The following is a 23,696-nucleotide window of genomic DNA, read 5'->3' as shown; positions in this document are numbered from 1 at the left end:
TCCATTTTTCCTCTTCTCTTCACTCTTTCTTTAATCTACTACAGGTATGGGATCCCTTATCAGGAAACCTGTTATCCAGAAAGCTCCGAATTACGGAAAGCCCGTCTCCCATAGACTCCATTTTAATCAAATAATTCAGAATTTTAAAACTGATTTCCTTTATATCTGTAATAATAAAACAGTGCCTTGTACTTGATCTCAACTAAGATATAATTACCCCTTATTGGGGGCAGAACAGCCCTATTGGGTTTATTTAATGGTTAAATGATTCCCTTTTCTCTGTAATAATAAAACAGTACCTGTACTTGATCCCAACTAAGATATAATTACCCCTTATTGGGGGCAGAACAGCCCTATTGGGTTTATTTAATGGTTAAATGATTCCCTTTTCTCTGTAATAATAAAACAGTACCTGTACTTGATCCCAACTAAGATATAATTACCCCTTATTGGGGGCAGAACAGCCCTATTGGGTTTATTTAATGGTTAAATGATTCCCTTTTCTCTGTAATAATAAAACAGTACCTGTACTTGATCCCAACTAAGATATAATTACCCCTTATTGGGGGCAGAACAGCCCTATTGGGTTTATTTAATGGTTAAATGATTCCCTTTTCTCTGTAATAATAAAACAGTACCTGTACTTGATCCCAACTAAGATATAATTACCCCTTATTGGGGGCAGAACAGCCCTATTAGGTTTATTTAATGGTTAAATGATTCCCTTTTCTCTGTAATAATAAAACAGTACCTGTACTTGATCCCAACTAAGATATAATTAATCCTTATTGAATGCAAAACAACCCTATTGGGTTACTTAACGTTTTATTAATTTTTTAGTAGACTTAGGGGCTGATTTACTTACCCACGAACGGGTCGAATGGAGTCCGATTGCGTTTTTTTCGTAATGATCGGTACTTTGCGATTTTTTCGTATTTTTTCGGATTCTTTACGAATTTTTCGGATCCAATACGATTTTTGCGTAAAAACGCGAGTTTTCCTATCCATTACGAAAGTTGCGTAAAAAGTTGCGCATTTTGCGTAGCGTTAAAACTTACGCGAAAAGTTGCGCATTTTTCGTAGCGTTAAGTTTTAACACTACGAAAAATGCGCAACTTTTCGCGTAAGTTTTAACGCTACGAAAAATGCGCAACTTTTTACGCAACTTTCGTAATGGATACGAAAAACTCGCGTTTTTACGCAAAAATCGTATTGGTAACGAAAAATTCGTACAGAATCCGAAAAAATCGCAAAACATACGAAAAAGTCGCAAAATGTTCGTTTTCAAGTCGGAACTTTTCCAATTCGGGTCGGATTCGTGGGTTAGTAAATCAGCCCCTTATGGTATGGAGATCCAAATTACAGAAAGACCCCTTATCCGGAATACCCTTGGTCCCAAGCATTCTGGATAACGGGTCCTATACCTGTATTGCCTTTTCTGCATACTCACCAGGGTCTTTTTTCTGGTACCACTGAGGGCCAATCCAATATTGAATATATACCCTACCTTCCCTGACAATTTTCCATGTTTTTCTTTAAGTTAGACTGTATTGTGATTTCTCAAGTTTATGTAGTCATGTCAGACACATTTACTGTAGTTCTGGAACCTGTATCAACTAATTATATGTATATGTTCATTATTCTGATTTCCTTACACCTATCAAATCTAAAAATCTAATTGTCATAAAATATTTGTAACCTATATATTTCTAGTTGTCATTTTTAAAGAGTCTTATTTGGGCATAGGCAGAATATGGTGGCATCTGCATAGACATGTTTAATATATTAGGGGCATACATATGAACAACACTGTTGACACACTGAGATTACCTGTACATGACATTATACAAGACCTTGTTCTCATGTTCTGTGAGAGTTGTGGTCATAATGCATTAATCGCATCTTACCCAACAGATTTTTAAGCTTTTAGCCATGCAGTATTTATTGCCGTAATGTACATTTTTATGTGTGGTTCTGGCTAAGGGTCGTTAAAAATTTACATAGGTGAAATGTGATTGCTTTACTGTGTGCTTTCTGAAGGTGCTTTAATACGCAGCAGGAGTGTTGCTTGGTTCCCAAGAGACCTATAACACAAGCCCAGAAATAAAATCTGCTCTTTTATAGTCACGTGATTTACTCCAATATATATTGGATTATATTATAAGTGCAGTTTGTCCCCACAAAGTCAAAAAATGTTGGTCCTGGGTCCCCCAGCCTAACAACACACTGTACCCAGTAGCAGCAAACAATAAAGAGTGAAGAGGCAGTGTGCCATTGACGTAACTCTTATGCATCCTATTGGCATCTAATATAGTGGGGCTTAAACTTATTTAAATCAAATGGCCCTGACCGTGTGAGGAAAGGTAGTCAGAAAAGAAAAAGTGGGGGCAGTGAAGGGTTAATTGCAAGGCAACTAGAGAGGAGGGGATAATGAAATATAGGGAGAGCAAGAAAGGAAATACCTGCCTTTTCCGATTAAGCAGGGAGTAGGCAACATCCCACCCACCCTTATTTAATGTTAGGTTATGGGGGGGTAAGTTCAGTATGGGTTAAGTTGTTTGTCACAGCTGTGGAGGTATGTTTACCAGGGGTGAGGGGCCGTAGTTTTACACAAGTGTGCAAAGTTTGGTTATGGTCTCCTAGGGTCCCAAGACGGTGGTTTTCTGGTTACCTGCTCCCACTTGTCCACCTACCGCTTTCGCAACAGATAGCCAGCATGGCAGGTAGCCCAGTTGGTGGTGTTATCTGGTGGGCAAGCATTCCGTGTTGGGGTATATATATCGTTCATGTACTGTATGTTACACTCTTTTTTGCTGCGGCCAAGTCCAAAGGCAAAAATGTGCGGCAGTTTCGTGAAAAATTTAACCAATGGCGAAATGAAAAATTTCTGACAATATGACATTGTTGGCAATTTGATTTTCAGTGAGTTTATTTTATAAGAGCTGCCACATTATCCATATGAAAAAGCTTTTATATAATGCTTGATTTAGACCAGAAGACCCTCAGCTAAATAGTCTCAGTCTCTTAATGAAAGTGGTATTTCTATACATGGATAGGCCTTGTTGTAATACTGCATTTTGCACTTTCATAGCTGTGTTATTTGGTAGTTTACAAACACGCCCCCACCCCCCCCTTCCTGACTTTTTTACATGAACATTAATTGCAACGATTATTCAATTAAATCCTCTGATGTATAATATCTTACAAAGAAATCAAATGAATAGATTTTGGTGTGGGCGCAGAATTACACGGGTTATTGTGAAATTTAAAAAAAGCCTTTAGGAGCAGCAGTATGTTTTGAACTGAACTCCATGCAGCGTAGATTTCCTTTTATAATGCTTCACATCAGCCTTTGTGACAAATTCAAAAAAAGCATTTTTTATTATTATTGCTGTACACCTGAGACAAATCTCTTATTAACCATGCGCTTGTCGAAGTGAGCTGATAGCACAGGACACAGAGTTAATGCTGCGCGCTCCTCCAGAGATGAAAGGGTCGAAGAACCTCCTCAGTATTATGATTTATTTAGTGCTTCCTGCTAAGGGTAAAATAAAGGAATGCAAAAAAAAAAAAAGAATCTTTCTGTATAATTATATCTGGATAGACTGTGGTAGAAAATAAATATGCACACTTCCAAATCAGCAACAGAGTGAGTGAGAATAAATTATTAAATGGGGAGAAATATCAGTCAAAAACCAGGAAAATGGAGATATACATCTGATAGGAAAGAAACAAAGATCATTAAACATTGTAAATGAAAATAAATGTATAATTCTTATGGTATATTATATTATTATATGGCATCTCAGAGAGTTGCCACTGCCCGTGGAATGCTCAAAAAAAGTTTATTGCTAACAAGGACACTAAGGGGCTGGTTTCGCTGGTTGAAAGCACGATTGGAAAAAATTCGGAGTAACCACGATCATTTCTGATTGTGAAAATTGTGCGAAAATTCTTTTCATGGTCGTATGAAAATATTGTGGTTGCGATCCGAAAGTCATGAAATTTTCAGATCCGAACGATCATAAACCTTTCTGGCTTTGAAACTTCAATGCATGATTTTGGAAGCTTCCCATAGGGCTCAATGGCACTCTGCAGCTCCAACCCGGCCCAAGGAAAGTCTCCCATAGGGCTCAATGGCACTCTGCAGCTCCAACCTGGCCCAAGGAAAGTCTCCCATAGGGCTCAATGGCACTCTGCAGCTCCAACCTGGCCCAAGGAAAGTCTCCCATAGGGCTCAATGGCACTCTGCAGCTCCAACCTGGCCCAAGGAAAGTCTCCCATAGGGCTCAATGGCACTCTGCAGCTCCAACCTGGCCCAAGGAAAGCCTCCCATAGGGCTCAATGGCACTCTGCAGCTCCAACCCGGCCCAAGGAAAGTCTCCCATAGGGCTCAATGGCACTCTGCAGCTCCAACCCGGCCCAAGGAAAGTCTCCCATAGGGCTCAATGGCACTCTGCAGCTCCAACCCGGCCCAAGGAAAGTCTCCCATAGGGCTCAATGGCACCCTGCAGCTCCAACCCGGCCCAAGGAAAGTCTCCCATAGGGCTCAATGGCACTCTGCAGCTCCAACCCGGCCTAAGGAAAGTCTCCCATAGGGCTCAATGGCACTCTGCAGCTCCAACCTGGCCCAAGGAAAGTCTCACATAGGGCTCAATGGCACTCTGCAGCTTCAACCCGGCCCAAGGAAAGTCTCCCATAGGGCTCAATGGCACTCTGCAGCTCCAACCCGGCCCAAGGAAAGTCTCCCATAGGGCTCAATGGCACTCTGCAGCTCCAACCTGGCCCAAGGAAAGCCTCCCATAGGGCTCAATGGCACTCTGCAGCTCCAACCTGGCCCAAGGAAAGTCACGATAACGAAGCTTGAATGAATTCCAAAATGGTCGTAGTCTTTGCGAAAAATATGACTTTTTCGTCACAACAGCCCCATTAACATTTCTCCATTGGTCCCCTCACCGCTACAGAGTTCCCAGGAGCCATCTTCTGTCCATTTGGGTACTCTTCTGATACTTTTCTATGTAACCTTTCTATGTAATAGACTGTGTGGGGAGGGAGAGGTGAGGGGGCCAATGGAGGGCAGTTGAGAGGGGCTGTTGTAGTTCTCTTTAAATGCTTCACTAATAAGATGACCATGGCTAAAGGCCCTGACCTATCAGATTTAATGCATAAAATGTATTTAGTTATTCACTTACAGGTTAATAAAACAACAGCACATAGTGCTCTAGAAACAAATGGAGACCAACCAAATGTGTTTTGAAACAGTTGACATGAAAATTCTACTTCCTGATTAACAATAAGCAAATTATTTTGCCAGACATACATTTGTGAAGAAATTCCAAGTTTTGCCGTCAACATATTATTTCACAAAACTACTGCAATTGATTTAAATGCATTTTGCTTGAACAAAAAGGAATGCAGCAAAAAAGTGCCCATTGACTTAAATGTGTTTTGTGCCAAAAGAAACAGTGCAAAAAACACCCTGACTAATTTTTGTGAAAATAAGAAATGCTTGTCACGATTCATAATTAGTCTCTATGGGTTATTAAACCTGGTGCAAACTTACCCTTTTGGATATTAAATGAACTTTATATAAGACTTGAAACCTCATTCACATCTATAATAGATTAGAATAATTTTATAATGCCCTGGTCCTGGTCCTGAATTAATATACTGCTACCCTTGCTTTTTTTTTATGGGATATTCTGAGCATTGTGTACATAAGCTGTATCTGTGAGCACTGAGGACAAAAGTTTCATTTCACTTTTCATTTTCCCATTCTTTGCATTATTCATGAATCCATACATATCTTACATGTCTTTAGTAACTGGCAAATGTGGATTTATTGTTGGTTGATCTTCACCCTCAAGGTTTCTGCATAGACAGCAATTCTTGAAGTCTGAGGTGGAGTCTGTACAAATCATTGTGTTGTCCTGCCATCGGGATTGAATATCTAATGAGACTTCATATTTCATATTCATCTAGTTTAACAGCTAATCATGTTTGTAATAGAAGGGTGTGTAAAACTAAGATATAAATCATTGCTTGCTGAGGTTGGAATATTATCCTAAAGATTATATCCAGGAAGTTTCACATAAATAACGATTGGCGATTTAGTAAAGTTTATTGGCTATTCTTTGTTGTCAACTCATGAATTGTCCTCTTAATTACAATGCCTGCTATCAAATTAATGAATAGTGATGAGCGAATCTGTTCAGTTTTGCCGAAAAATTCGTGAATCTCTCAAAAGATCCGCGAGATGGCGAAAAATTCGCGAAACGGCGAAAATGTCGCTCGGAAAAAAAATTGTGCCCGCAGCTATTATTTTGTCGCCCGCAGCTATTATTTTGTCATGCGGCTATTATTTTGTCGCCCGCAGCTATTATTTTGTCACACGGCTATTATTTTGTCACACGGCTATTATTTTGTCGCCCGCGGCTATTATTTTGTTGCACGGCTATTCTTTTGTCGCCTGCGGCTATTATTTCAACACGCGGCTATTCTTTTGACGCCAGCGTCAATTTTTGGATGTGCGGCAAATTTTTCTGCGTCAAATTTTTTCATCCGTTTCGCGAAACAATCCGCCAATGGCGAAACACGGAAATTCGCAGCGAATCCATGCCTGGCGAAACATTTCGCCCATCACTATTAATGAACACTTCTCAGTCACTCATTGTTGAGGTCAAATATAACACCAGTAGGTTCCATACGGTATATTATACGCTGACCAGTAGTGTATTCGGCAGGCATGGATTCACTGTGAATTTCTGCATTTCGCGTTTCTGTGAAATGGGTGTCAAAATTGTTGCGCATCAAAATAAAATTTTGTCTCTAATCTAAAAAATCGTCTCGGGCATCAAAAGATATGCCTTGTGGCAAAAAGAATTGTCTCTCTAATCAAAAGAATTGTCTTGCGACAATTTTTTTTTTGACGCGCAACATTTTTACCGTTCGATTCGGCCAAATTTTTGCCCGAAGCGAAGCAGGACAGATTCTCTCATCACTACCGACCAGAGTTTATTTCAGTCCATTGCTTTTCATAAGACACATTTTACAGCTTGACAGCCAATTTGATGAGATACATCTATGAATAAAATACTCATTAGTATGAGTTTAGTTTTTATAAACATTTACATGAATATTGTTTTTCATTTTAAAAGACAAATCAAACAAAATTTGTTTTGGAACAGTCGGTACAGTATCAACCTAGGCACATTTTAATGCTAATTTCCTTCTGTTATGACATACAAAAGTGGTTGCTGGGATGAAAAAAGTTAGTAAGCATATAGTAGTCTGAATACTTAATATCTATATTTACCAAAGAATATTGAAAATAGTTATATCATTGCTATCCTATGAAAAAGTTTTAACCTATAAGTCAGGGCCCAAAATATAAGTTTTGTTCAGAGTGGATATCTATGTTCTCCTTTCATTATGGGAATATTTTTCCTACAGTAAAAAATAACTAGTGGTAGAAAACCTGGTCATGTGATCTACTTGGGTCCCTTGAGGAAAAAAAGATTAAGGGACATTGTCTAAGCATTGTGTAAACTGTCCTAAGGTCTTCTTTAAATGTCATTTATTTTTAAAAAGGTTTGAGCTAAAACTTCCTTCTTGCTTTATCTGTGTTTTATAGTAATAAGTCCTAATTTCTTATTTACTGACCTGTCCCACTTGAGGTATTGCTTTGTGTTTATTACAAACATATTGCATCCTGCCCCCAGTAATATTGCTTCTATGTGAAGGTGATAACATGCAGTCACCTGAAAACTAGTGATGCGAAACGCATTTGTTGCGCGATGTTTTTTGTCGCCCGCATCTTTTTTTGTTTTTGTCTACCGTGCTTCTTGACATGACCACACCCTTTTTTGACACAACTGCGCCCAATTTTGACACGCAACTAATTTTTTGTACGCACACCGATTTTTTTCCGCCGCAAATATTCACAGAAGTTTTGCGAAACAATTCACCAATGGCGAAATGCGGAAATTCACTACGAATCCATGCCTGTTGAAAAAATTTGCTCATCACTACTGAAAACCCAGCAACAGGTCTCTCCTTTATTAAGCACCAAACTTCCAATGCACCAGTAATTCAGTAATAGTCACTAGTCATTTACCAGTTGGGTTTCACCAACTTTAATCTTTCCTACTGTAAATATGGCTTGGTAGCTCCTATATAAGAAGCCTTGCAGGTTGTTGAGCAGAAGAAGACTAACCAGAGCTCTTTTTGGGCATGCCTATTTTGCCTTTTAAAGGTGTTGTTCACTTTCCATTTGTAAAGTAAAAGAGATATTCTGAGGCAGTCTGCAATTGGTCTTCCTTTTTTATTATTTGTGCTTTTATAATTATTTTACTGTTCAGCAGTTTATCAGCCATCTGGTTGTTAGGGCTCAAAATATCTTGGCAACCAGAGAATGGTTTACAAAAGAGACTGGTATATGAATAGGAGAGGACCTAAATAGAAAAATAAGTAATACAAAGTATCAATAACAATAAAATTCTAGACTCACAGAGCAATAGTTTCTGGCTGCTGGGGGCAGTGACCCGCATTTCAAAGCTGAAAAAGTCTGGAGAAAAGGAAAATAATTCAAAAACTATAAAATATAAAAAATGTGATGGAAATCTATATGCTTGCAAGATGTACATGGTTTGTGTTCAGCTGGACCTTCTGTATTTGCATTTTATGTTACTGGCTCAGAAAAGCCAAATGAATAGGTCCCTGGAGTAAATGGAGGGTTAATTGGTTAGGTCCTCCATTCCAAACTCCCTTTAAGGTTTTGATTTGGCCAGCTGTAGGGAGCTGCCTGATTAGGCTGCAGGTGAGCAGCCAATAAAAGGGCTGTATGATTTACAGGGAGAGACTTGGAGGCTGAACCTTGACTGAGTGAAGGTCACTCTCAGAACAGAGCAGGAGGGCTGCCTGTGTCAGGAACTCCCAGAGGAGCTGGGGGTGCCTCCTGCCCCTGCAGGGAGCAGAGGGAGTTATGACCTGATGGATGAGTGCTGAGAGGACTCAGCAAGGCTAAGGGGCATATTTATTATGCTGTGTAAAAAATGGCATTTTTTCTTCCACCAGAACTTATGGAAAATAACGGCGTAATATCCGGCGTTCAGATGGCGAACTTTTCTATTATTTTACACAGCTTTTTACTCCATTTTTTCGGCGAATGAGTTTTACACAGCATAATAAATACGCCCCTTAATGTAAAGCCTGAGTGTTTCAGAGTGTGGAACTAACCCTGGAAGGTGAGAGCCCTGAAGAAGGGACAAATCACATCCATGAACTGTATGTTGATGAACTGTCTTATGTTTCTGTTGGGAAGAATTTGCCCAAATAAACCTGTGTTTTGCCTGAAGACTTGGTGTCCCTGTCTCTATGCTCCAGATCCTCTGCATGCCTGCCTGCCTACCATTGCTAATTCCCCCAAAATTGCGTGTACAGGCATTCAGCATGTCACATAATATATATATATATATATATATAGTATAAAACATATAGCAGGCGCACTCCAAGGACTTTCATAAAAAATCAAAAATCTTTATTTTCACATTGCCATCGGATCGACGTTTCGGCTCTGGCCTAGAGCCTTTATCTTGATAAAGGCTCTAGGCCAGAGCCGAAACGTCGATCCGATGGCAATGTGAAAATAAAGATTTTTGATTTTTTATGAAAGTCCTTGGAGTGCGCCTGCTATATGTTTCATACTATGTAATATTTCCCTGGCGGCACCCGGGCACTAAGAGACCGATTGGAGAGTTTGGAGTGCGGACCGTTATGTGGCTTTATATATATATATATATATATAAAATGAGGACAGATTAAAAAGTTGCTGAAAATTGGTCATTCTATAAAATGCTAAAAGTTAACTCAAAGGCAAACCACCCCTTTATGAGGGTGCTCTAGGTTGGGTTTTGCACTATTTCTGTTAGATCTTTAGCAAATGCCCCTCTGGCTGTCCAAATCCGAATACCTTCTGGCTGAATAAGCTCTTTTTATATGTTAAAATCAGTTAGAATAAAATCAATAGCAGCAGACACGCAAGTGATTGCAAGTGCCAGATGAAAGCAATAAAGTCAAAGAGAAATCTTTGTGCAGAGATGCATGCTGATGGGAAATAAGTTTATCATTTGGCCGGGTAACTACTCAGCTCCCTGCAATACTTTGGTTAGTTGAGAAATTTTACAGAGGCAGTTTTTCATTATTTTCATTTGTTACTAAAGACTTGTCTGCAAACAGGCAGCTGTTACACCTTCTGTTTGTGCCACTTGACTGTTCCTTAATGAAAGTAAACGAATTCAGGCATAAAACTTATGTGAAAATCGTCCTCTCTTATATTTTAAGGCAATCATTTCCATGGAAACTCACACCTCAATAGGTGGCACATAAATAATTTCTAACATTTGCTTTGTGAATCCAAGTATTATCAATTTATTAAAAGATAAATAAATAGATATATGTATAAAGGCTGATTTCTCAAAGAAGCATGAAATATAAGTCAAATTAACATATTTTCAATTTAAAAAATGAAAATACTGCTCTTAAAGTTCCCGCCCCTGGTAACTGGCCACTCCCTGCCACCTAAGGCAAGGATCTTATCTTGTCACATAGCAGGAGCGGCCCTTGTCACATGGTATTCATTCCAAAAGTCTTTGGGTCCAGGGTCTAGATATGCTTTGCTCTAGCCCCCCCACAAAGAACAGGCATTAAATACAGGGCTCTGTTGCAGTCTATGTTCCACCACCCACCCCTTAGGAATACAGCATTGCCAAACACATCTTGCTATGGTTCTAAAAATATTTAAGCAAGCAAAAGGGTGTTCAGCATAAAGGTCCCCATAGCTGGCCTTCGGGAACATCTAGGGCAGTGATCCCCAACCTTTCTTACTCGTGAGCCACAGTCAAATGTAAAAAGACTCGGGGAGCAACACAAGCACCATAAAAGGAGGAGCCAAATAAGGGCTAAGATTGGCTATTAGGGGCCTCTATGCACCCTATCAGCTTACAAAAATAACTCCCTGGTTTGGGGGCACTGAGAGCAACATCCAAGGGGTTGGGGAGCAACATGTTGCCCCTGAGCCACTGGTTGGGGATCACTGATCTAGAGCATCATACTGCTATTCCATCAAACACTGCTTAGTGTGAGGCAGCTCCACACATACTGTATATACAGTATATATATATATATATGCCCTAAATCAGGGGTGGCCAAGACTTCGATCAAAGTCAACCAGTCAATCCCCCATGGATTTCTGGTGGACTGCGACAAAGCCGGGGGATGCGGAAGTGCTGTGTGAATGCGTACATATGCTGAGTCTTGAAGGAGGAGTCATCGGTCAATCATGGTGGAAAAAGTCTGGCCACCCCTGCCCTAAATGCTATGCCATAGGAGAGATTTTCCCCAAATGTGCCTACTGGGTGGGATCATAGTCTGATATCACCATTTGTGCTGTCATTTGAACAGGAAATTCACCATTGCAGGAGCTACATGCATGGTCTTCTCATAGAGATACCATAATTATAATTATATATATATAATAAGTCAAGCTGTGTGTCCGCACTCTAGTTTGCAGGTATATAATCATACACATTTCTCTATACTAAGTAAAAATGAAACAAGACAAACAGATAGTCTGCCTATATTATATAATACTGTATTAATATACTGGCTGAGTGTGTGGCGGTGCATCATCTCACAGATGTGGCTCCATAACTTGACCACGGAATGTAAGTAGGCTACCTACTCTAGCATTTAGAGTGTGTTGGTGTTTAGTAGTAAGGAGAGCTGATATTACAGGACCAGTGGACCCCATGACATACAGGGTAATTAAGTTTTAGGGTTTATAGCATAAAAATAATTATATCTGCTATTTTTGATGCTATTTCGCCAGCCCCAACGCTGTTTGCTTATATAAATGAAAGCCTAGGTTGTAATACCTACAGTATATACGTATCTCTAGATCTTAACAGACGGCCAGATCTATGACACAGCATGTACTGCTTTTTTAGCCAGCTGAGGGAAAGCAATTTAATTTGACCTTATCACTTCCGACTGTGTCTTGCTATGCTAGATTATAGTTTCCTGACAAGCTAGATAGGATTGGAAGGGAAAATTGCTTTGCCCAACTTAAAGAAAAAGAGTGTATCTTGGCTTGTATCAAGGTAGAAAAACATATACAACGTCTGCTAAAAGCAAAATATAAGTTATTCATTTGAATGGGCCAAGTCCCATATTTCCCATGACATATACATAAAACTACAGAACCATAGATGTTTGTGTTTATCTTGTCATCAGAACATTCCTTTCCTGCATTTTTTGCAATAACACAGCTATAAAGCACACAGGTGCAATAAATATAATCATTTATTTTGTTTCACATGCACTGAGCTAAGGACAGGGCGATATGGGTGCTATGGAGGGGTTTGGATGGCAAAGCACTGGTAAGTTTATAGATAGTCAAAAATTGAATACAGTTATATTAAAGCGACCATATTGCTTACCTCATCTCAGGGCATTTGCTAAATATTTGAAAAAAAAAATGAAATATAAGGCCTGGTGAAGACTGGGGGGTGCGTGGCCCACTGGGGCTGTCACCCCAGGGGTCCCCACAAAGGGGCCTCCACACCCCCAAGGGACCCACTGCTGCCTGCCTAACCCCCTTCCCTGAGCACTCGTGTAATATAGTTACTTCCGGGTGCGCTGGGGAGGGAGAACGGCAGCCGTCAGGAGAGCTCCGGGGTTTGGGTCTGGGCCTCCGGGGCCCACCGGGTTAATTCCCTATAGTGCTCTGAATGACACAAGTGTACATTCACTTGTCTTAAAGCATGCAAAGAGCAATTGACAATTCCTTTTCCACAATGCAGTATATTCCCCAAGAATTCCAGTATTATTACAGACACAAAAGGTCTTGATGCAATTGTGCTGCACCTACCACAGTTGCATCCGTTTAACCAAACTGAACTGCGACAATGGGTGCACCAGCGGAAAAGAAGGCAGAAAGGACTGAGCGGCGTCAAACACAACTATGTGGAGGTGCAAGAAGTGCATTTTGACACAAATGTCTCTAATGCAAGTGGTGTTATGTGCAACTGAATGTGGAGAAAAGAGAAAGTTGCCCACTTGTGGATCAAAATATGCCCTATAAGCAGAGCTATGTCATATATAGGCACCCAAGGGATTGTGCATAGAGTGGCAGATTTAGGTGAGCAGCCCTCAGGTGCCTATATAATAGATACATTCTTTTTCACTTGCCTTGCAAATACAGCAATGGAGGTGAAGGAGTGAGGGGCATGATGAGTGTTGTCTAGGAAGTGATGTCACGTGCCCCCGGAAGTGATGGGGGTGCATTTAGGTCTGGCCCCATCATAGGCACTGGCTATAAGCCTTTATTTGAAAGGTTTACACAATTCCAGTGTGCATTGATAGACCATATAAGCATATTTATCCCCCCCACTAGATATTGTTTAACATGCTTGGATTTGTAGTTCAGGTTATGCTACTTTTCACATTTGCCTGCCAATTTTCAGATCATGATCACAAGCATTATTTTGCACTGCATACAGCAACAGCAATATAATAGCATGGGGCCCACCCTCGCATCCTCGTATCATAGAGAGGGAGCATTTTGTCTTGACAGCCAGAGACAGAGAGGAAGAGTGACCAGCTGAGCCCCAGGGGAAGCTGGGGGCAATGATAGTATGTACAAATGTATCCGGACTATGCTGAGATGCCTGTCACATCTCTGATATTGCAAGAGCAGTCAATGAACTGTACAGGTTTCATATTGCTTCTGGTTATTTTATGTATTTGGGTAAGTTAACTGGATCATGTGAAAAATCAGAGCCCCTCGTAGCATATCCATCCAGAAGGGCTGAACTGATTGCATTTCATTTATTTGTAATTAGTTCATAATCTGTGCAGCCAGGCAACTTGCATTTATTAGAAGTATCCGTGATTATTCACATGTTCATGTAACGAAGAACAGATACAAAGGCAATTAAAAAAATGCATTATATAGAACAGGAGCAGTTAGCTGGGTTGGAGCCTTCTGCTTTCAGGTAGCTACGGGGAGTAGCGTCCTGCATAAGGAATTCACATTTGCCTAACCCGTTGTTTATTTAACTATAATATCAGTCTTTGCCCCATAATTTGCATGCTAGAGACCTGCATTCACAACTAGGTAAGTCCTCTGCGCCCAGCCTTGCAGACCTCATGCATCAAACCCCCAGCAATAGAGCCGCACTCTCAGCCAATATCCAATCGAAAAATAGATATAGGGGGGAGCACAAGACAAAATGCAAAATTTCTGCAATAAAAGTGCTTTTATTTTTATACCATAAACCCAGTCTCTGGGTTCCCTACTGGGGCACACATATAGAATGCAGCCTGTAGTCCCCCCACTTCTGCCTAGTTGATCCGCCTCTGGAGTGACATTACTAGTGACCAGTCCATGGTAACTTTACTTCCAGTTTCCAAGTGGGTAAGTTAACCCATTGCAGGGTCAGAGCGGTTCTGAGGTCAGTGGGTCCACATATGGGTGACCCGTGCCTGACCCAAACCTGCACAAGACTTTAATGCCGTCAGATACAAGAAAGGAAACTTTAAATACTAGAACCTTTTAGAATGTAAGCTCTTGGGAGCAGGGCCCCCAGTGTCTCCATTCCTTATCCAAATGTAACTGTAAACCATTTTTTGCGAATTGTCTATATGTACATGTTAACTGTTTTGTCTTTTGTACCCCTTTATTCTATAAAGTGCGGAGTGAATTGATGGCGCTATATAAATAATAATAATAATACTATGCTGTTCCCTAACAAATAATTATATGTTCCAGAAACCAGATCTGTGAATATGTTTTTTTATCTGCCGAATAGGTGATACCTTTTAATGGATCAACATAATATTAATTATGAATGGAAAGCAGAGACGCCAAATCTCATAGGTAAACACTTTGCAGAGAGAGCAAAAAAATACCTATAACATGTAAACACATTAAAAGAAACCTATGAGGTTTCAAAAGCCCCATCACTCCATTTATAATTAATGTTATGTTTGTTCATTTAACAATAACACCAGCAGTACAACCCACTACTTTGTGCCCAGAACCAATACGGCACACTGAAAATATTAATGGTCCACACATCTCACAAAATATTCAGAATTTTGATGGTTATATTGTATTAATTTTAAAATGGATCATTAGTATGACAGCACCCTGTTCCAAAAATCCTACATTATACTCCAGGGACAGCACAAGGTTTCAGCGCAAGATCCATCTTTCCCTGAATACACCCCATTTATTATTTAGCAGGCTGTGATTAACTGCGCCGGCATCCATACAAAAGTGTTTGTTCCGACTTCCATTACATTTGTCAGTGATCGGGGTTGTTTTGATATATTCATTTTACAGTAAATCATCTCCGATGACTTTTGCCTGGCCAAATCCAATCAAAGTCTTGGCCTCCATCCCCTCTTTTTTTTTGAGAGCTGCATGTATAAGTCCAAGGTTAAATCCATTTCTGCGGTGTGTTTCTTGCCGTGCCGATTCGCTGTAGAAACAGTAATGTAACTATAGAATGGAAAATGAATTTTCTTACATGTATACTTTATTCACAGTGAATGCCGCTATCTCATTTATGGCTACAGTCACCTCAAAGGCACCACTCTTGCTATCTTCTGCGTAGGGTGGGAGCTTTAGCAGTGGGCCAAAATACACTTCTCTATGTGTCTTTCTTGACATTGTCACACAATCTCAAATCTGTGCATTGTTAGAGCTGCCAACTCTGTGCGCCTGGATCTTTAGCTTTGTTACCACTTTTATTTGATGTTGGTGGGAAAAATAATCCATGTAGAACGCCTGTAAACCATACTAATTCAAAGTCGATTTGCTCCGTGCGGTTGCACAATTTATTGGTACAATAAGCGCAGTTGTAGTGTTTTGAATGCATTTGGCTTTTTGTGAACATGATAAGTAATGTTTATGGCTTAGGGCCATGAAGTTCCTCGCATATCACAAAAAATAAAAACTAAAAATCTAAGAAGCACACAGCATATTGCACTTGTTTCCCAGGTACAAATAATATAAATGTGTGAATAACCTCATCTTGGGAACACTCTTTAAAGGTTGGCATTTAAAATAAATGTGATGTGGAATTTACAACTTTTTGCTCTGAAAAATAAGATTCGGACAAAAATATGCAGAGGTGAAATTGTTTTATTGAGCGAAGAAAGTTGTTTTATTGATTTTTCTTTTTGCTTTACCCTTGTTGTGAGGTTTGAATAGAGCAGGGGTCCCTGTGAGCAACTTTGAAATATTAAAAAAAAGTTGGGGAGCAACACGGAAGTTCCTAGGGAGTGACTAATAAAAGCTTTGGTTTGAGGGTTGTGATTGGTTATTCAGTAGACCAATGTGGATTGGGTGATTACAGGAGGCTCTGTTTGGCAGTAACTATGGACTTTATGCCACCAAAACTTGCCTCCAAGTCAGAAATTCAAAAATGAGCACCTGCTTTGAGGCCACTGGGAGCAGCAACAAAGGGGTTGGTGAGCAACATGTGGCTCCCTGTTTGGGGATTACTTGGATAGAGTATACACTATTATAAGTGTAACAAATCAATCTCTTTGGGCCCAGTGAATTTTGCATACTCTAATGAATGGATGTGTTTTGATCAATGCACTCAAGTATTGACCCCCAAATGTAAAACCATAAGTTGGTCATAGAAGGCAACAAGAAGGGGGAACTAAAGGGCATAATCTCCTTGTGCAAGGTGCAAAGTGCAAAAACAAAGTGCGACATACCCCCCCATGCATATATTTTACTAGTGCACTATTCATTAGAAGTACCATCGAGCACAGTTGCCTAAGTAGCCATGTACTAACATTGCCTCAAGGCAGGAATTTTATACAGGGCTCTCTTTCACTCCAATACAACAATATATCACCATGTACCAGATGCACTAACAAAAGTGAAACAAGTGGGCGGAGCTCTCTTGCACTGCACAGGTTAAAGTGGAGTCATTACAATTTGCATAAATGCAAATAAAAATTAGCATAATCATAAAACCCCATAACTGCTATTAATCACGAGATTATCAAAGCCACATTCATATTTCCCCCTATATATACACTTGACTCAGGACAAGCCTGCAGTCATCCAGCTGTTCAGCTACAGCTCCCGACAGAGGAAGATGGAGATTGAAGTATAACAACAGCTTGAAGTCAGTGGGGTGCTAGGGGCTGTTTGTTTGATAATCCCACTGTTGACCTTCCCATTCTAACCTTTCTCGATATGTGTAATCAATTATTTGATTTATGCCTTTCTTCTTACCTTTTAATAATATGAGCATTTGTACCACATGTTTTAAAGCCACCATCTATCAATTCCCCAACATTGCTTTCTGCCATCTTAATTCTTTCACTCTTGCTGATTCCTCCATACTTTTCTTGCCCTCTACCTATGGCTATAGAAATTACATTTCTTGAAGAAAGACCCCAGTTCCATAGATCTTCTGGTGTAGATTGCTGGCACTTGTGTTTGTTTGCTCCTCTACACTTCTGAATCTTGGCTTAATGATTGCTTAATTTATAGGTCTACATAGTGGTTTATGTTTACACACATTTATGGCAAGGCTGTGTCACAATAACCTGTATGGCACCACTGCATTTTCAGGAATAAAACATGGTGGTCATGGTCTGCCATTCGGTACTAGCTGTCAACTATGGGAAGTGAGAACCTTGAATGCCATACTCCACCTACATGTATGTTGTATTCTTTTTACATATATGCCATTGAAAGTCCAAATAGCTGTCGAAATGTTCTGCCCTTCCAGCAAAATGGCATCATTTCGGAGTAAGAAGTTGGCACTTTATGAATCAAAGAAAATAATATCTTGTCCTATAGATCTCATCTTACCACCAAAATAGGTGTCTTGATGATGTCATGCCCCAGAGATTAGCTAGAAGGTCCAAAAGGTTAATGAGCCCCTATGTCTCTTCAAATTTCTATTCTCAACCTATTTTCAAAATCTGGGTCACCCGTTTGCAATGCTGGTGCTTCTTTTAAAAAAATCCAGTTAATTTCCTAAGAAGGTGTTCTTTGATAGACATGGCCACTGAAAAGGAAATTGCACTGAAGTAAAATCAATAGGAAATTTTATAAAAGAACACAAGAATGACCTCGGCCAGACCAGAGACTCTAAATCTATCAGCAGGGATTAGCAAACACTACTCTACGCGGTTTGCTCAGTTTTCTACGGCCATTGCACAAATCTAGCAGCTCCTACTTGTACAGTTGCCTCTGTTAGTAATTCACATGGACTATCAAGAATTAAAAGAATTACTGCTCATTCGCACAATCTAAAGTGTTTTTTATTGTTTACATATCTGCTCATGCTATCTGGAGATATTTCTTTTCTATGTATTTAAAATAATGTAACCTGTTATAAGGGAGCTATGAGTGTGTTGTCATTGAATTATCAACAGTTAACAGTTCAAGGGGATCTATTATGAAAATCAAAATTTAATTGCAGTTTTATATCATGGAAATATGAAACTTTCTAAATATAATCAATTAAAATTTCTGTCCCATTTCCGAAATAATAAAGTTGCTAATAATGATCCCCCTCTCAGCAACCTGTCTCTTTTCATTATCTCTTCATGCAGAAGTTGGGGTCAGATTTTAATTGAAGGTAGGTCTAATACACCTTTGGGGGGGGGGGGGCTCCCTTTACTGGCAGATGTATTAGAGCAAACTAGTGATGATCAAATCTGTACTGTTTCACTTAGCCCAAAAATTCACAAAGCACTGAAAATATGTGAAACGCGTTGACGTCAATAGACATTTTTACAGCCAACACAAATTACAGATTCCAGCACAAACAAAATCTTACAGGAGAACTGACTCCGGCACAAGTCCTGGATGTAGAGAAACAGGATTTCTGCCAAAGCCTGTTATTTTTAAAGAATGAAATGAATCCCCTACAGTGAAAGACTTTCATAAAAGGAAACAGACTAAGTCCCTTTCCATCTGTAGTTCCTACACTTAGGTGGATGTCACCTGGGGGATTCTAACTTCTCATTACTTCTTGGTGGAGTGGAAGCTGCTCTTTCCAAACTGTCTTATCTATCTCACAATCTAATAGGCTTGTGCTACCTTTACCTGCTCCAGCTTTATTTAGGCACTTGGTCACCTTAGGGCTCAAAGCTTGATACTCGGGCCTTCTGTTCCAGGCCCTGAGCATATTCATCACTAGTAATTGGTGGAGACCAAACAGGAGGAACCATGTGCTCTCTCTACTTATATAGGAACTTATTGCATTAGCCCTGGACCAACCTCCCTCCCATAATGCATTGGTTTACTGACTGGGGACTTCCAAAGTACAGGTATAGGACCCATTATCCAGAATGCTCGGGACCAAGGGTATTCCGGGTAGAGGGTCTTTCCGTAATTTGGATCTTCATACCTTAAGTCTACTAAAAAATCAATAAAACATTAATTAAACCCAATAGGATTATTTTATATCCAGTAAGGATTAATTATATTTTAGTTGGGATCAAATACAAAGTACTGTTTTATTTTTACAGAGAAAAAGGAATCAATTTGATTAAAATGGAGTCTATGGGAGACGGGCTTTCCGTAATTCGGAGCTTTCTGGATATCAGGTTTCCGGATAAGGGATCCCTTACCTGTATTATGGATTACCAACATAATCTACCAACTCAAAGTATTTACCTAAGGCATTAGATTCACATCCAGCAATACATAAAAGGAGCATACTGCCAACTAAATACACATACAAGTATAAAACTAGTTGAGCAAGTTAAGAGGTGATCTCTTTTTATTGTAAAGCTTCACTGTATTCTGCATGTGATGGTAATTCATGGTTTACCATGTAATATAGAATATTATAAAATTGAGGAGGAAAGTCTGTCTGTGCATGAATTGTTAAAACACCTGTTCCAAGCAATAACTGTTGGAAATAAGGACAGAATAAGTAATGACAATTTACATTTTAATTAGCCTTTTGGAAGAGCTTGAAGTTCAATCGCAGAATTTCATTTCATTAAAGCATCAGCTCATACATTTATTCACCTGACAGTCTCACCCTTTACATATAGAAAACACCTCCTGAGTCACTTTCTCGGGTATACCATACACACACGCACGCGTGGGGATAACAGCTTTCAAAATGCGTCAACAAAATGAAAGATAAAAAGTCAATAAAGCTAATTACACTTTCCTTGTACTGCAAGGCAAATATTCCATGATTTTCAACAGCAATTCACCCCCCCCAATGTATTGGAGTATGTATGACCACAATTTATTGGTTTATGATTGCCATCTTTTAAATGATTACACAACTGCACCCCCAGATGTCCTTGATCTACAGCCTCCAATATCCAATCAAGAGCTTTAACCTGTAAGGTGAAGACTGGAAACTGTTGTTCAGTAACATCTGCCAGGGTACAGGTTGAACTTTGTTGGACTTTCCCAAATAACAGGGGAAAATTTATTATGCAATGTAAAAAAACAATGACAAATTTCACCATACATCGCCTGGCTTCATTTCATAAAAAAGTTGAAATAACAGCGTTAAACCTGGCATTCACATGCTGTAAAATCAAACACACCTTGATAAATTTACCATTTATTCCCAGCTTTTTACACCATTTCATTTTAAACAGCATAATAAATAGCCTCCAAAATGTAGATAATTGCATATCTTACTTACAAGATAAATGTGTGCCTTATATCTTGACCTTTTGCTCCCCAGTGCAAGGGTTTTAAACCCACATAATCCCTCTATTGCTTCATTATCTTCTTTCCTAGATCTAAATAGATTACTTGATGGAACTTCATAGACCTCTACTGCACTATAGCTGTATCTAGCATATTGCAGTTATATTGGACTCCATTAGTATTGGAGATGAGCACATCATTTTTAGAGGATTTGTAGACTGAAGTGCAATTGAGGATTTTACTAATCGTCTACAGATTCATCATCTGCCTATCAAATTAATGCAGGTCCTTTGAACTTATTCCATGATGATAATCTGCTGAAAGAAAATCAAGGGGTAAATGCAAAGTACCATCAGATTTTGAATGATTCTTATATTGGTGGTTCAGTGATTTCTTGGACAGTGTCTCTCAAATGATTGGCTTTCGAAGAGTTATGGATAAAGAAAATTGTCTCTTTCCTATTTAAACCATTTACTCCTATGGTTTTCATGGAGTATTCTTATATTAAAGAAACAATTTATGATTCATGTAATTGCTAGTCATAGATAAAAATGAAATGTGTTTTTTACATCTTGATGGTCTTAAAAGAGAAGGAAAGGTGAAAACTAAGGAAGCTTTATCAGAAAAGCTGCACTGAATCCTCTATCAAAAGAAACACAGGATTTCTTGTCTCTGATTTCCTTCATTCCTGGGGCCAGAGTTTGCCCAGTTCTCTCCTTTTTCCCCTCTCCTGTTCCCCCCTCCCATAAGAATTCATAAAACTCACTCCCCAACCCATAGTAATCTGAGCTACAACAGCTAGCGCTGCAGCAGGAAGCTATGTAGACCAAGCTAAAATGACAGCTGCAATCTTAAACAAACAGAGAAAGATTCTCAGGTTCTTTACTCAGGTATGGTAATGGTTTCTGCAGAAAAAATATAGTGTTCTAGGTGGCACTAATGTGGCAAATTCTATTAAAATGAGTTTCCTTCTCCTTTAAAGATCTTTATTCCACTTGGAACTACAAGTAATACCAAAAGTTCTAAAACAAAATTTTACTTTTGTGGTAAAATACAGAAAAAGTTTTGCATACATTTATAAATGTGACAACATGACTTATGAAGGCAAGAGCATCTATTAGCATCCATTTTATATTCTAAGACCAATTGTTTATTTCTAGGGATTATAAAACTATCCACTTTAAGTGACTTGTAAATCTTATTTTTAGACATTCTGAAAACTTAATAAATAAATAAATAATAAAGCAAAACCATGTAATATGGAGGTCCAGATGTCAAATAAAAATGTTGGAGCTTTATGTACTGTATATATATTCAGCCACCTTATAGCATGTAATCAAAGGCAATTACTTTCTAAAGTTCCAGCTGGAATGTAAGATTAAGAGCAATATAAAATCCAAGAGAGCAGGGAAGATATGAACATATTGAAATAGTAAACAATTCCTTACAGAACTGTGAGAATGCCAGTAGCTGATGAAATTAGATAGCGTATTTTAGTATCTAAGTATCTTAGTACTGACACAGTATTTATTGTTCATAAACCATTTTTTCAGTGCTACTTTATACATAATAACTTTCTGGGCAGAAAGATCAACATTGATGTAAGTATTGGATATTGATATCCGTCATCTGTTACATCCTACTGGCTAGTTTATATTATTGCACCTTTGCGCATCATTGACTTTGATCATCCATTTTCATATCTTTTGCCCAAATATGGAACCATCTCTTCTTCTGTACACAAAGGGGCATATTTATTACGCTGTGTAAAACGTATTCGCCGAAAAAACGGTGTAAAAAAATGTGTAAAATCAACGGAGCAGATCGACATCCGAATGCCAGATGTTCCGCCATTATTTCCTGTTAGTTCCGGCCAAAAAAAACGCGTAAAAAATTACGCCGATTTTACGCTGGTTTTTACATGCCGGAGCCTGGCAATATGTGGTGAATTTTCTCGCTGTTTTTTACACAGCATAATAAATATGCCCCAAAATGTAGTTGTACCGCTTGGAGTGTTGATTTGAACGCTCCAAGCATACTGTATTTTCACAGAATTTTTCATCGCTTGCGCAAAGTTTTCCCGCTGTTTACAATCGTTTGGTACAAAAATTTTGTGACTTTCGGATCGCCAATACGATATTATCATGACTAATAAGATTTTTTCGTAAGCATATTCGTGATATTTGCGATCTTCAGAAATTATCGTATCCAATCTGCATTTATCCCATTCGGGATTTAAACTCGCGTTTTCATGAATGTGCCCTTATAACTCTATAACTGCTTTGCCCAGAAATCCGCAATGTAGTTCTTTGCTTACCCCTAGAGCACTGTGCTTGGCATATTGAAAATAAAGCTTAAATGTAAACTGAAAATGACCTAAGGTTGGGTAACCATAAGTGAAGAAGTGAGCTGTTTTTAATTTCATTTTATTTTTGGAAATCTGAATTTTATAGTAGATAAACAATGGATCTAACACTTCATATTGCCTGAGACTAGAACTGCTTAGAAACACTAATTAAAGGAGAAGGAAAGGCTAAGAAAGAGTTAAAGAAGAAAGTTCCCATAATGCCTCACTCCAGCACAGACACCCAGACCAACTGAACATGCTCAGTTAGTAATACTAGGGGGCAGATTTACTAATCCACGAACCCGAATCCCGAAAGGGAAAAAATTGTATTGGAAGCAATATTTCGTATTTTGCGCAACTTTTTCATCGGCGACGAGATTTTTTCGTATTGAGCGATAGTAAACGGCGGAAAAGCCAATCCGATTTTTTCGCGACGACGCCAAAAAAGTCGCGGAAAATATCCGAAAAAGTCGCAAAGGCGCCGGAAAAATCACGGGACATACGAAAAAGCCGCGATGGCGACAAAAAAGTCGCAAAAATACCGATCATTACGAAAAAACGCATTTGGACGTTTTCGATCCGTACGTGGATTAGTAAATCTCCCCCTATGAGTCA

At 39.2% G+C, this 23,696-nt stretch overlaps 1 protein-coding gene across 3 annotated transcripts in view; it reads left to right on the top strand.

Moving 5' to 3' along the window:
* Positions 1–23,696, top strand: part of cadm2 (cell adhesion molecule 2) — a 958,543-nt gene that overhangs the window by 165,680 nt on the left and 769,167 nt on the right.

This window comes from Xenopus tropicalis, chromosome 2 (assembly GCF_000004195.4).
Source record: "Xenopus tropicalis strain Nigerian chromosome 2, UCB_Xtro_10.0, whole genome shotgun sequence".
Taxonomy (NCBI): domain Eukaryota; kingdom Metazoa; phylum Chordata; class Amphibia; order Anura; family Pipidae; genus Xenopus; species Xenopus tropicalis.
This window is presented reverse-complemented; position numbering and strand designations above follow the sequence as displayed.